Here is a 15,235-nt window from a genome sequence, read left to right on the forward strand (position 1 = left end):
AATTCGTCACATTTTTTTACCCAATTCCCTATTCTTTCAGCCTACCCTATATCGAATACATCAATCACTTGCTATCCGTTTTGAACCGACCACCTAGACCAAGGATCGAGCCTTAACGAATCTGCTTACGAAATTACGAGAAAAGTCAAGAGAGGTAAAAGGCAAGAGAGCGTGAGCGCATTCGATGGGAGGTAAAAGCCGAACTAAGAGTGTAAACACGAGTGTGAGTGTCATCAAGCTTCTTTCTTTCTGAGCGGATTGAGAGGATTTGTTTGTGAGACTATCTTAAACGAATAGATGTCCCAAAATAGTGGACAAAACATGGAAGAACAACAAGGGCGACAACCCGTCAGAAACGTTCCAGATTTGCAAATGCAAGCCCTTTTGCGTGAGATGGAACGATTACTTGATCGAAGGCTTAATCCTCTTGAAGATCGACTCTACCAAGTCGAGGCCCAAAGACAACGCGATGAATATCCTGAAGTTGTTAGGCAAAGACGTGAAGGGCCCGATCAACGACGAAGACAACCAAGGGTTCAAGATGATGATGTTAATGAAAATAGTGAAGATGAAAGCGATCACGGGTCTAACATAAGCCTAGGAAGGAGACGTCCCCGAAACCGTGGACAAGTAGATCGAAGGCGGGAAGATGATGACTTGAAGAATATCAAACTCTCTATTCCTCCTTTCCAAGGTAAATCTGATCTCGAGGCGTACCTTGAGTGGGAGAAGAAAATCGAACTAGTGTTCGAATGTCATAACTACTCTGAAAATAAGAAAGTCAAACTCACCGTAATTGAGTTTTCAGATTACGCAATGATATGGTGGGATCAGTTGACCACTAGTCGGAGGCGTAACGGGGAGCATCCCATTTCCACTTGGACCGAAATGAAGGCGGTTATGCGACGACGATTCATTCCATCCTACTATCATCGGGAGTTGCATCAAAAACTCCAAAATCTCATCCAAGGGACGAAGAGTGTGGAAGATTATTATAAAGAAATGGAAGTGGCTATGATCCGTGCCGATATACAAGAAGATCGAGAAGCCACAATGGCTCGCTTTCTAGCGGGACTTAATCGAGAGATTGCAAATGTCGTAGAACTACAACATTACATTGAGGTTGTGGACATGGTCCACATGGCTATCAAAGTGCAGAAGCAGTTGAAGCGAAAAGGTACCACCCGAGCCTATCCTAACATCAATCCTTCTAAATGGGGCCAAAGCAGAAGCAAGGGTTTTCCAACAAATCGAACGAAGGATTCTTCAACAATATCTAAGGTGAATAAGCCTATTGCCGAGTCAAGTAAAGGTAAGGCTCCTGAAAGTTCCACCGCCCGTTCAAGGGACATAAAGTGCTTCAAGTGTCTTGGTCGTGGACATATAGCGAGTCAGTGCCCGAATAGACGTACCATGGTGATAAGGGCCGACGGTGAGATTGAAACGGAGGACGAGGAAGAGAACGATCCTGAATTGAATTCTGAAGTTGAGGAGGACTTAGAACAACCCGTTGAAGGTGAGTTACTCGTCGTCAAGCGAAGCCTAAGTCTTCAAAGTGTGGAAGACGAACAACAACGTGAGAACATTTTTCATTCGAGATGTCAAGTGCAAGGGAAAGTGTGTAGCATCATAATCAATGGAGGGAGTTGCACAAACGTGGCAAGCACCCTCATGGTGGAAAAGTTGGGGCTGTCAACCACCAAGCACCCGAATCCATACAAGCTTCAGTGGCTTAACGATGGCGGTGAACTCAAAGTGACAAAACAAGTCCTAGTGTCCTTTAGCATCGGGAAGTATTCTGATGAAGTATTATGCGATGTAGTGCCAATGCACGCGGGCCATTTACTTCTAGGACGACCATGGCAGTTCAACCGACGGGTGATGCATGATGGTTACACTAATAGATACTCCTTCAAACATCTTGGCAAGAACGTGGCACTTGCACCCCTCACTCCGAAGCAAGTGTACGGCGATCAACAAAAACTTAAACTTTCAGTGGAACAAGCGAGAGAAAAAGAAAAGAGTGCAAAAGAGAAAATTAAGGAAAAGAGAGAAAAGACTAAAAATGCGAGAGAAAATGAAAAGAAACAAAAACAAGTAAAAAGTGGAGAGGAAAAAGAAAGTGGAAAAATGAGTGTGTTTGCGAGGGTTAGTGATATACGGCGAGCGATGTTTTTGAAACAGCCTATGTATGTATTTGTGTACAAGGAGGCATTGTTGAATGCTAATGAGTTACCTGAAAACTTGCCTGCTTCTGTATTGTCTTTAATTCAGGAATTTGAAGACATATTTTCGGACGAAATACCAAGTGGGCTGCCCCCTATCCGAGGCATCGAACATCAAATAGACTTAGTAACCGGAGCTGCACTACCCAACCGTCCTGCTTATCGGAGTAACCCCGAAGAAACGAAGGAATTGCAAAAGCAAATTACTGAACTCCTAGACAAAGGATACATCCGAGAGAGCTTAAGTCCCTGTCCCAAGAAAGATGGGTCGTGGCGGATGTACATGGATTGTCGCACCATCAACAAAATCACTATCAAGTATCGACACCCGATACCCCGTCTTGACGACATGCTTGACGAATTAAGTGGAGCCCAGATTTTCACGAAAATCGATCTTAAAAGTGGCTATCATCAAATACGAATGCAAGAAGGCGATGAATAGAAGACGGCCTTGAAAATGAAATTGGGGTTGTACGAATGGTTGGTAATGCCATTCGGCCTTACAAATGCTCCCAGCACTTTTATGAGATTGATGAACCATGTATTACGTGCATTTATTGGTAAATTTTGTGTTGTATACTTTGACTATATCTTGGTCTACAGCAAAACTTTAGAGGAGCACGTACCACATTCTGACGGTGTTGGAAACTTTACGAAAAGAGGTATTGTATGCTAATCTCAAAAAGTGTTCATTTTGCACTGATAAAGTTGTGTTTTTAGGTTATGTCGTGAGTGCCAACGGTTTGGAGGTGGATCAAGAAAATGTTCAAGCTATTCAAGAATGGCCGCGTCCGACGAACATTAGCCAAGTTCGAAGCTTCCATGGATTGGCTAGCTTCTACCATCGATTTGTGCCCAACTTTAGTACCATTGCAGCACCCTTAACAAGCATGATTAAGAAAAACTCCGCATTTCACTGGTCTGAAGATCAAGAACGTTCATTTAATTTGATTAAAGAATTTCTTATGAAAGCTCCTCTATTGTCCCTTCCAGATTTTACTAAAACATTTGAAATTGAGTGTGATGCTTCAGGTGTAGGGATCAGAGCTGTTTTGACCCAAGACGGAAGACCGGTGGCGTACTTCAGTGAGAAATTAAGTGGCGCTTCCCTCAATTATCCGGTGTACGACAAAGAGATGTATGCCTTGATTCGATCACTTGAAACCTGGCAGCACTATGTAAGACCGAAGGAGTTCGTGATTCATTCCGATCACGAAGCACTTAAGTTTATTAAAGGTCAGCATAAACTCAACAAACGACATGCAAAATGGGTCGAGTATTTAGAGTCATTTCCCTACGTCATCAAATACAAGAAAGGTAAAGAAAATGTAGTGGCTGATGCCTTGTCACGGAGATATACCTTATTGACCACTCTTGATTCTAAGTTACTTGGTTTTTATCATATGAAAGAGTTGTATGCTAATGATGAGAATTTTGGAAATATATATGCTGCTTGTGAAAACGGGTCTTTTGAGAAATTTTTCAGGTACGAAGGGTTTCTTTTTAAAGAAAATAGGTTGTGTATACCACAAGGCTCCATTCGAGAGTTACTTGTGTTGGAGGCGCATAGTGGTGGCCTGATGGGACACTTTGGAATAAGCAAGACATTGTCGACCCTCCATGAACATTTTTACTAGCCGTAAATGCGGAGAGACGTGGACCGGATCTGTGAACGCTGCCTAATTTGTAAACGGGCTAAGTCGAAGGTCCAACCTCATGGACTTTACACACCACTTCCCATTCCCGACACCCCGTGGACCGATGTCTCTATGGATTTTATTCTTGGATTACCGAAAACTAAGACAGGGAAGGATTCAATCTTTGTTGTAGTCGATAGATTCTCTAAAATGTCACATTTTATTTCTTGTGCTAAAACTGATGACGCTGTGCATATTGCTAATTTGTTTTTTAGGGAAATTGTACGACTGCATGGATTACCAAGAACGATTGTTTCCGATCGAGATACAAAGTTCTTGAGTCACTTTTGGCGAACATTATGGGGAAAACTTGGGACGAAGTTGTTGTTTTCAACCACTTGTCATCCCCAAACGGATGGCCAAACCGAGGTGGTAAACCGAGTTTTGTCAACGTTGTTGCGAGCATTGGTACGAAAAAACCTCAAGACATGGGAAGAATGCTTACCCCACATCGAGTTCGCTTATAATCGCTCTGTTCACTCGGCAACCAAATTCTCTCCTTTTGAGACTGTCTATGGATTTAATCCTCCTACTCCTCTTGACTTATTACCTTTTCCTGTTGATCAATTTGTCCATACAGATACAAGGAAAAAGGCTGAATTTGTTAAGGAATTACATAGGAAAGTCCGAGAGAATATTGAATCTCGAACCGAGCAATACGTCCAACGAGCCAACAAAGGACAAAAACGAGTTGTATTTGAACCCGGAGACTGGGTCTGGGTGCACATGAGAAAAGAAAGGTTTCCGGCTCAACGAAGATCTAAGTTGTTGCCGCGAGGAGACTGCCACTTCCAAGTCATCGAGCAAATCAATGAAAATTCGTATAAGCTTGACTTACCAGGTGAGTACAATGTTAGTGCTAGTTTTAATGTCTCTGACTTGACTCCTTTCGATGTAGATACTGACTTGAGGACAAGTCATTTTCAAGAGGGGGAGGATGATACGATCACGGCTTTCCATAAGCCAAGTCCAAGCTGAGATCCGATGGTGCTACCCCAAGGGTCAATCACAAGGGCTCGTGCAAAACAATTTAAAGAAGCTGTTATAGCTTTAGTTCAGCATGTGTGGGATGATGTCAATGCTAGACCTATCGAACTAGTTAGTGGCCATTTTGGAAATCCATGCTGAACTTTTCTACAAGTTCATTTCAGCTCACCAAGCTCACCTTCAGTTCAAGTTAGCTCCCATGTAGCTCCACACCAGCTCATTAGCTCGGGACCAGCTCATTATCAGCTCACGAGTTTAGGCCCAGTTCGGGTTTAACTCATGAATTAACCATCAGCTCATGGAGTTCACTTTGAATTCATTTTACTACTATTGACTTTTTAATTAATAAGTTCAATAATTAGTTAATTAATATCCTACATATTAAATTTAGTTCACATTAGTTATATTAAGTATGTCTTAAAAGTGTTTATTGATGATAATTAAATTTGTCATAACCGAATTTAATGTTGATATTTGTGTTCACATTAGTTTGAATTAATTATGTTCACATTTCTTGTAGGAGCATAATGGACATATGGAGATTAAAAACAAGCATGAATTTTGAAGGTGCATGGACGGTTGGGGGCTTGAATCTCTTAGGTGCATGTTCGCCAAGTGCATGTATGACCATATTCAATGTCTTTAAGGTTCATGAATGTTTCCATTCATGTATGGTGTGCTATCTCTTCATTCTCCAAGGTGACCATTCGGCCAAAGGGCACTCACACATGCATGAAGATAGCTTGGCCAATTAGCTTCCCCATGACTCTCCTTAATTCGTTCACACCTATGTTCACATGGCAAGACCATTCGGTTCACCTTGTTCACACTAGAAGACTCTTCAACATTCGGTTTCACGCACATGATGGCCCTTGGAGTGTCCACAATTAATTCATACTTTTTGGCCAAACATTGCTTCATTTAACAAGGTTGGCCGAATCTACAAGTGACCATTGGATATCCTGCATTCACTTTGAGTTTTCTTAAGCAAGAAGACGCATTCATCCACCATTCCCAAAACCGAATCTGGTCATGCATATTAAGAGTTATTTTTCTAGAATTTTCTTTTAATTAATGTGTAAGTATGAAACTCCATTCGGCTACCTAGACTTAGGCTTATAAATACTTGTTCAATTTCCATGTAAAGGACTTTTGAAACTTTTGTTAATGTTTTGCTACCGAAATTGTGAGGCATACTTTTCTTATATTTCGTTCAAAGATTCGTTTGGCGTTCCTAGCGTTCTAGTTGTGTCAACCGTGTTCTTTTTCGTACCCGAACTTATCACTATTCGTAGTGTGGCGTTCAACATACCGAGGTTCCTATCTTGTTAGATAGTGGGTCGAGGTTTTCCCTTACCAAACCTATAACCGAACTCAAAAGGCTTAATCAACAGGTCGATACCATTTCGGTATTGGTTCTTGAAAGTACCTTTAGTAGTTCAAACCCGTTCTCTTCTTTACCTAACCGAACCTAAACCGACCAATTTGTTCATATCCTTTTGTTCCTACCCTTTCATTCCTACCATTTCATTCGTACCCCTCTTCTACTTTGACCATACCTTCAACTCAACTAAACCTAACGTAACTTCTCATAGACGATCGGGCAATTTACATACGACTCGATTCTTCCCGAGACGGTTCGTATCATTCTTCATTCATGAGTGTGGAATGCCCAAAAGAGATGTTTCTTCATCCATACATTGTACAGTCCAAAGGGATGTACCTACATGAAATAAACAAGTCATTAAGATATCTCATGGACACTCATAAATTCGGCATGATGTGAACACATTAATGTCATGCATTAATTCAGCTATGTGAACATAATCAATTTATGTAATGACTATGGCATATTAATAACAAATATTAATATAAGACAAGTTTAATGCTTAAATAAATATGTGCAAATTTTTATTTAATGCATTAAAGACAAAACCGAGTTTAAACTAAAATGAGCTAAGCTTTAGCTCGTGAGCAAAAGTTGAGCTGAGGCTAAACTCCTAAGCTGAAGTTGAGCTAAGGTTTAGCTCGTGAGTTGAAAGTGAGCTAGGAGTGAGCTCGATTTAGCTCAGGCAAGATGGATTGAGCTCGAATAAGCTGGATTTGAGCTGGACGAAGCTCGTGGAGCTGGAAACGAGCTTGGATCAGCTTGCCGACATGTCATTGATCGGCTTGATAGACTTGCTCGATAAAGTTCACGGGGGGTGCTCGTATCATTCCCCCCTCTTTTAGGCGACTTGTTCTCAAGTCGAGCTGTTTATCCATGGGAGAACTTTGACTCGTGCATGGTTTTCCTCGATCAAATGGGATGGAAGATGTCACACAAACCTGAAAAATTCTTACCATAGCCGGTAAAAAGAAACTCAAAGGAGTCAAATTCAAATGTGTTCGATAGTTCATAAAATATTCATTCAATCGAACATATGCCAAAAATCTCAATTGGACAAAGCAAGCATACATAAATTTATCAAAGAGTTTCGTTAGACCATCGTTACAAACATGAAAACTAAGTTGGTTCAAGGGATAATTGGTTGAAAATGATGGTAGGCACATAAACACATTATTCCTCATCCAAAACATTTTAATTTCTTTAATCGAATATAGTAACTCATTTGGTCCCTTGTCTTGCTCATGCAAGGTTAGCCATGGCCAAAGGTATGCTAACTCTTCCTTTCATTTTTGAACAACATGAGGGGAGTCTCCAAATTCCAATGTAATAATCACATCATCACAATGCCAAAAGGAAAAATCCATCACATCAAAGTATAAATAATTTCCAAACAACCAATCAATGGAATTTTCAACTTCAATCGAATTGAGCAAAGATATTTGAAAATTTTCAGATGACTTGCCTTGACGAATATGAAGAGAAGACAATTGAGGATTGGGTTTACCTTTCTCGGTCAAAATGAATCTTCTCTCTTTGGATAGATAACGTAAGACAAACCTATTACTCCAATAAATTTGAATAGGTGGTGACGCACCATGACATGTCTTGCTCCTCGATGGCTGGAATTCATAAAAATAAGACTGGTTAGTATTATCGAAAACTATGGACTTAAATGGAAAAGGAAAGTTACCATGGAAATTTGATTCAATTCCAAAAACATAGGTTGGCCTTACCTTCTCGAAATGAAACGAAAATTTTAGATGTGGCCAAACAAGGTGATTAATAAATGAATCAAAATTGAAACCGAAATCATTGAATTTCACCTTGTTATCAAAAGTTTGAACATCAAGCAAACATATTTTGATTGCAAATATGCAAAGTGCTTAATGTTTCCATAAAATGAATTCATGTAGCAAATACCAGGCTTGAACACACGAACTTGTTTAGAAATTCCAACAAGAAACATATTAGAAAAAGATAAAATCAACTCACCCCACGAATTATATTTCACTAGTTTATTAAACACACATGTTGATTTGACAAAATCGAGCATACCAAAATGCAAAGGTTCATACTTCAAGAGTATTAATCGGAATGCAAATCACTACATGGAAATTTCCCACAAAACTCAAAGATTGTTCATGAAGAACACAATTGCACATATCATGTGAAGATCTTTTAACATGGATGCCAAACAAAGAATTTTTAACGAACATGCAACTTTTCAAACAGGCAGATTTATCACAAATCAATTGAGCAGGCATATTTAAATATAAAGATTTAACACATGAGTTTAAAAAGTTTGCAGGGTCAAACACATCAGAATTTTTACATGACAGACTTTGATCAAATATGTTCAAAATTCGCTTATAGAAAACTAATCCAATGTTGTCAACAAATTTGCCAATGTAGTAATCGTCATAAGAAAAGCTGTATATGGCACCTTTTAAAACAAATTCATTAACAACAGTAAGTGAACAAAAATTATCCAAATCAAGTGACTTTGATTCAATAAACAAAGAATCCTTACCTTCCTTACCTTCGATCGCAAGTGGGTGGTAGTCATTCGCGAACTTACCTTTTTCGAACAACCTAAAACACCTCTCGTTTGGAAGGTAATGTAGATGGAATTGGTCGCACAAACTTCTAGGAACTTGAAAAGTTAATTCACAAGAAGATCGAACAGGTGGGTTAGTAGAAATAATCCTCACTTGCTCACTTGTTTTCTCACTCGATTCTTTTTCTTCTGAATCACTCGTTTCTTTTGTTTCAATTTCTTTTTCATCTTCTTTTTTACTCTCAAATTTCTTTTCGTTCTTTTTTTCAATCTCATTTTCTTTTTCATTTTCTGTTTGCTTTTCAAAGGCTTTTTTAAAGGCTTTTTCAAGTTCTCTCAAGATTCGCTCATTTTCTCTCTTACTTGCCTCTTGCCTCTCTTTTCTTTTTATTTCATTTTCTTTTTCTTCTTTTGCTTTTTCTTTTCTTTTCTTTATTTTCTCTTTACAAGAATGTACAAAAGAATGGTGAGAATACAAATCTTGTTCGAAAGATGAAGAACTATTTGCATATGATTCACAATCAAAACTTCGTGAAGAATACTCCGAGTAAGATTTCTTTGAAGATCTAGTAGGAGTATGTCTTTCTCTTTGAACGCCATCTTGGAACGAATCAAAATCGTAATCGGCTTCTCGTCTTCTCGAATTTCTTGATGAAAAGGACTTTCGATCGAAGTCACTTCTCGAATTCGTTGATGAATATGAGTCATAGTATGAATCTCTTTGTCTCGACGTAGATGGCGAAAAGGAGTCACGATTGGAACTTTTTTTCAGGTAGTAGTCGGGGGTATATCTCCGTGGGGTTCTTGGTTCCGTTTTACGACTTGAAGAAACTCGATCACTTTGGTCTTGTTTAGTCGCCATTCTTCGCATTTCTTGCACCAAGTATTGGTATTCCGATTCGGTGAACTCTTCGTGTGACATGATTTTTGTTGCTAAAAAGAAAATGTTAGATCACAAAACAAAATAAAAAAAAATTAAGTACCTCACCACAAACCTCATAATTTCGCTTGGAAAGAAGAAGAAAAAAAGGTGTCACTCCCGCTCGTGTTTACACTTGTTTGGCTTTTACCTCCACTCGAATGATCTCACTCGCTCATACCTTTTTCTGCTCTTTTCTCCTCTTATAACCTTGTAACAGACTTAGTATGACTTGATCTCTAGTATTGTGGGTCGGTTTCAAATGGTTTTACAAAGGATAACATGTGAGGGGTTACGGGTTGGCTAAAAGAAAAGGAAATTGGGTAACAAAAAAAAAGTGTTGCGTGGATGAGATTAGAATAGAAGATGAATCAGGAACGATATCAAACCAAGGGCTTTGACATTCAAACAACAATCGAATTGCATTAAACACTTTTTTTTTCAGATTTTTTTTCGAATTTTTTTTTTGAATTTTTTTTCGAATTTTTCTTGACTTATATAACTTTTTTTTGTACTATATTGACAAGCTAAATACAATAAACACTTTTGTACACGATTTTTTTTTTCTTTTGCGTAGATTTTTGTTTTTATAGCAAAAGCAGTAACTAATCCAAATAAGAAAACTTCGGTATACGAATTTTTTTTTCTATACTCTTTTTTTTCCGGATCCTACTTACTTGCGTTCACTTGGACTAGCAGGATTAATTTCATCGCACGATCTTCTCATTTTAGTAGCTCGATACCAAATGATCTGAACCGCCTCGGGAGAGTCGAGTTGTATCTTGAGTTTACCCGATCATCTACGAGAAAGTATCGTTCGGTTTGTTCAAAAGGATGTTTCTAATTGAATTATGCGGAAGCTATTCAAGGGGTTCAAAGAAAGAGTTTAAAATATGAAAGAATGGAAAGAAGGAACTCAAAAGCAAGCACGAACCAATACTAGAGAGTATTGACCCAATTGCTTATAGGCTTTCAAGGTGGAGAATGAAGTGATAAACCTCGACCGCTACTTAGCAAAGTAGGAACCTCGGTATAAGAGTGAAAGAAACAGGTTGACGCCACTACTAGGTAGATAAGTCAACAAAGTCTCAAACAAAGTTTAGAGAAGAAAATTCTCACAAGATTAAAGTCAATAAAAATTTGGCAAAAGTCCTTTACAAATGAAAGAAAACAAATATTTATAGGCACATAGATGACCATTCAAATTCGGCATCTAGGTGTTCACACAATAATAAAACGTTCACACTAATGTATTAAAATAGTTCATAAATTCGCAGATTCATGCACTAGCTGAATGGACACTTTCTTCCCCTTGGTTTGTGCATGAATGCTTAGTCATAAAGAAAGGCTTCAAGTGACTTGTATGTGCACCAAAGGTTGCATTCATCTCCTTGGGACGTTTATGCACTTTTATGGAACATGTATCTTCATAATTAAACACTTTAATGGCATGTAAGTTCATAAATGGCAGCATGAACCTAGTAAATTAGTTCTCCCCTTTGTGCATGCACTTAATTCAATCAATGTGTTGAATTATTGAGTTAATTCCTTCCTTGGACGTTCTTGAACCCATCCATGCATGTGTAGTAGCCTATAGGTCAATTCAAAGTGTGAACATGTTCAAGGAGCTCTATGGTCAACATAGAATTAGTTAGCAGCTACTTCTTGGCGAATAAGTGCCTTGGAAAGTTAAGAGACAGCCACCATACATGCACTTAAGCCATTCATGCATTCTATCATCCCATGCATTTGATCCATTCATGGACCAACCTTTAATGTCCATACATGCATTCGACACATGCATGAATTTGTAGAAACCTTGCATCTAGCCGTACATGCACCAGCATTTAATACTTCTTCATTCATGAGTGTGGAATGCCCAAAGAGATGTTTCTTCATCCATACATTATACCGTCCAAAGGGATGTACCTACATGAAATAAACAAGTCATTAAGATATCTCATGGACACTCATAAATTCGGCATGATGTGAACACATTAATGTCATGCATTAATTCACTATGTGAACATAATCAATTTATGTAATGACTATGGCATATTAATAACAAATATTAATATAAGACAAGTTTAATGCTTAAATAAATATGTGCAAATTTTTATTTAATGCATTAAAGACAAAACCGAGTTTAAACTAAAATGAGCTAAGCTTTAGCTCGTGAGCTAAAGTTGAGTGAGGCTAAACTCCTAAGTGAAGTTGAGCTAAGGTTTAGCTCGTGAGTTGAAAGTGAGCTAGGAGTGAGCTCGATTTAGCTCGAGCAAGATGGATTGAGCTCGAATAAGTGGATTTGAGCTGGGCCGAGCTCGTGGAGCTGGAAGCGAGCTTGGATCAGCTTGCCGACATGTCATTGATCGACGATAGACTTGCTCGATAAAGTTCACGGGGGGTGCTCGTATCATTCCCCCCTCTTTTAGGCGACTTGTTCTCAAGTCGAGCTGTTTATCCATGGGAGAACTTTGACTCGTGCATGGTTTTCCTCGATCAAATGGGATGGAAGATGTCACACAAACCTGAAAAATTCTTACCATAGCCGGTAAAAAGAAACTCAAAGGAGTCAAATTCAAATGTGTTCGATAGTTCATAAAATATTCATTCAATCGAACATATGCCAAAAATCTCAATTGGACAAAGCAAGCATACATAAATTTATCAAAGAGTTTCGTTAGACCATCGTTACAAACATGAAAACTAAGTTGGTTCAAGGGATAATTGGTTGAAAATGATGGTAGGCACATAAACACATTATTCCTCATCCAAAACATTTTAATTTCTTTAATCGAATATAGTAACTCATTTGGTCCCTTGTCTTGCTCATGCAAGGTTAGCCATGGCCAAAGGTATGCTAACTCTTCCTTTCGTTTTTGAACAACATGAGGGGAGTCTCCAAATTCCAATGTAATAATCACATCATCACAATGCCAAAAGGAAAAATCCATCACATCAAAGTATAAATAATTTCCAAACAACCAATCAATGGAATTTTCAACTTCAATCGAATTGAGCAAAGATATTTGAAAATTTTCAGATGACTTACCTTGACGAATATGAAGAGAAGACAATTGAGGATTGGGTTTACCTTTCTCGGTCAAAATGAATCTTCTCTCTTTGGATAGATAACGTAAGACAAACCTATTACTCCAATAAATTTGAATAGGTGGTGACGCACCATGACATGTCTTGCTCCTCGATGGCTGGAATTCATAAAAATAAGACTGGTTAGTATTATCGAAAACTATGGACTTAAATGGAAAAGGAAAGTTACCATGGAAATTTGATTCAGTTCCAAAAACATAGGTTGGCCTTACCTTCTCGAAATGAAACGAAAATTTTAGATGTGGCCAAACAAGGTGATTAATAAATGAATCAAAATTGAAACCGAAATCATTGAATTTCACCTTGTTATCAAAAGTTTGAACATCAAGCAAACATATTTTGATTGCAAATGATGCAAAGTGCTTAATGTTTCCATAAAATGAATTCATGTAGCAAATACCAGGCTTGAACACACGAACTTGTTTAGAAATTCCAACAAGAAACATATTAGAAAAAGATAAAATCAACTCACCCCACGAATTATATTTCACTAGTTTATTAAACACACATGTTGATTTGACAAAATCGAGCATACCAAAATGCAAAGGTTCATACTTCAAGAGTATTAATCGGGAATGCAAATCACTACATGGAAATTTCCCACAAAAACTCAAAGATTGTTCATGAAGAACACAATTGCACATATCATGTGAAGATCTTTTAACATGGATGCCAAACAAAGAATTTTTAACGAACATGCAACTTTTCAAACAGGCAGATTTATCACAAATCAATTGAGCAGGCATATTTAAATATAAAGATTTAACACATGAGTTTAAAAAGTTTGCAGGGTCAAACACATCGAATTTTACATGACAGACTTTGATCAAATATGTTCAAAATTAAACTTATAGAAAACTAATCCAATGTTGTCAACAAATTTGCCAATGTAGTAATCGTCATAAGAAAAGCTGTATATGGCACCTTTTAAAACAAATTCATTAACAACAGTAAGTGAACAAAAATTATCCAAATCAAGTGACTTTGATTCAATAAACAAAGAATCCTTACCTTCCTTACCTTCGATCGCAAGTGGGTGGTAGTCATTCGCGAACTTACCTTTTTCGAACAACCTAAAACACCTCTCGTTTAGAAGGTAATGTAGATGGAATTGGTCGCACAAACTTCTAGGAACTTGAAAAGTTAATTCACAAGAAGATCGAACAGGTGGGTTAGTAGAAATAATCCTCACTTGCTCATTTGTTTTCTCACTCGATTCTTTTTCTTCTGAATCACTCGTTTCTTTTGTTTCAATTTCTTTTTCATCTTCTTTTTTACTCTCAAATTTCTTTTCGTTCTTTTTTCAATCTCATTTTCTTTTCATTTTCTGTTTGCTTTTCAAAGGCTTTTTAAAGCCTTTTCAAGTTCTCTCAAGATTCGCTCATTTTCTCTCTTACTTGCCTCTTGCCTCTCTTTTCTTTTTATTTCATTTTCTTTTCTTCTTTTGCTTTTCTTTTCTTTTCTTTATTTTCTCTTTACAAGAATGTACAAAAGAATGGTGAGAATACAAATCTTGTTCGAAAGATGAAGAACTATTTGCATATGATTCACAATCAAAACTTCGTGAAGAATACTCCGAGTAAGATTTCTTTGAAGATCTAGTAGGAGTATGTCTTTCTCTTTGAACGCCATCTTGGAGCGAATCAAAATCGTAATCGGCTTCTCGTCTTCTCGAATTTCTTGATGAAAAGGACTTTCGGTCAAGTCACTTCTAATTCGTTGATGAATATGAGTCATAGTATGAATCTCTTTGTCTCGGCGTAGATGGCGAAAAGGAGTCACGATTGGAACTTTTTTCGTAGTAGTCGGGGTATATCTCCGTGGGGTTCTTGGTTCCGTTTCGACTTGAAGAAACTTCGATCACTTTGGTCTTGTTTAGTCGCCATTCTTCGCATTTCTTGCACCAAGTATTGGTATTCCGATTTGGTGAACTCTTCGTGTGACATGATTTTTGTTGCTAAAAAGAAAATGTTAGATCACAAAACAAAATAAAAAAAAATTAAGTACCTCACCACAAACCTCATAATTTCGCTTGGAAAGAAGAAGAAAAAAAGGTGTCACTCCCGCTCGTGTTTACACTTGTTTGGCTTTTACCTCCACTCGAATGATCTCACTCGCTCATACCTTTTTCTGCTCTTTTCTCCTCTTATAACCTTGTAACAGACTTAGTATGACTTGATCTCTAGTATTGTGGGTCGGTTTCAAATGGTTTTACAAAGGATAACATGTGAGGGGTTACGGGTTGGCTAAAAGAAAAGGAAATTGGGTAACAAAAAAAAAAAGTGTTGCGTGGATGAGATTAGAATAGAAGATGAATCAGGAACGATATCAAACCAAGGGCTTTGACAT

General features: G+C 38.0%; 1 pseudogene; it reads left to right on the plus strand.

The window, feature by feature from the left end:
* The first annotated feature begins 888 nt into the window (after positions 1 to 888).
* LOC128283893 (uncharacterized) overlaps positions 889 to 15,235 on the plus strand; it is a 34,237-nt pseudogene continuing 19,890 nt past the window's right edge.

This window comes from Gossypium arboreum, chromosome 11 (assembly GCF_025698485.1).
Source record: "Gossypium arboreum isolate Shixiya-1 chromosome 11, ASM2569848v2, whole genome shotgun sequence".
NCBI lineage: Eukaryota > Viridiplantae > Streptophyta > Magnoliopsida > Malvales > Malvaceae > Gossypium > Gossypium arboreum.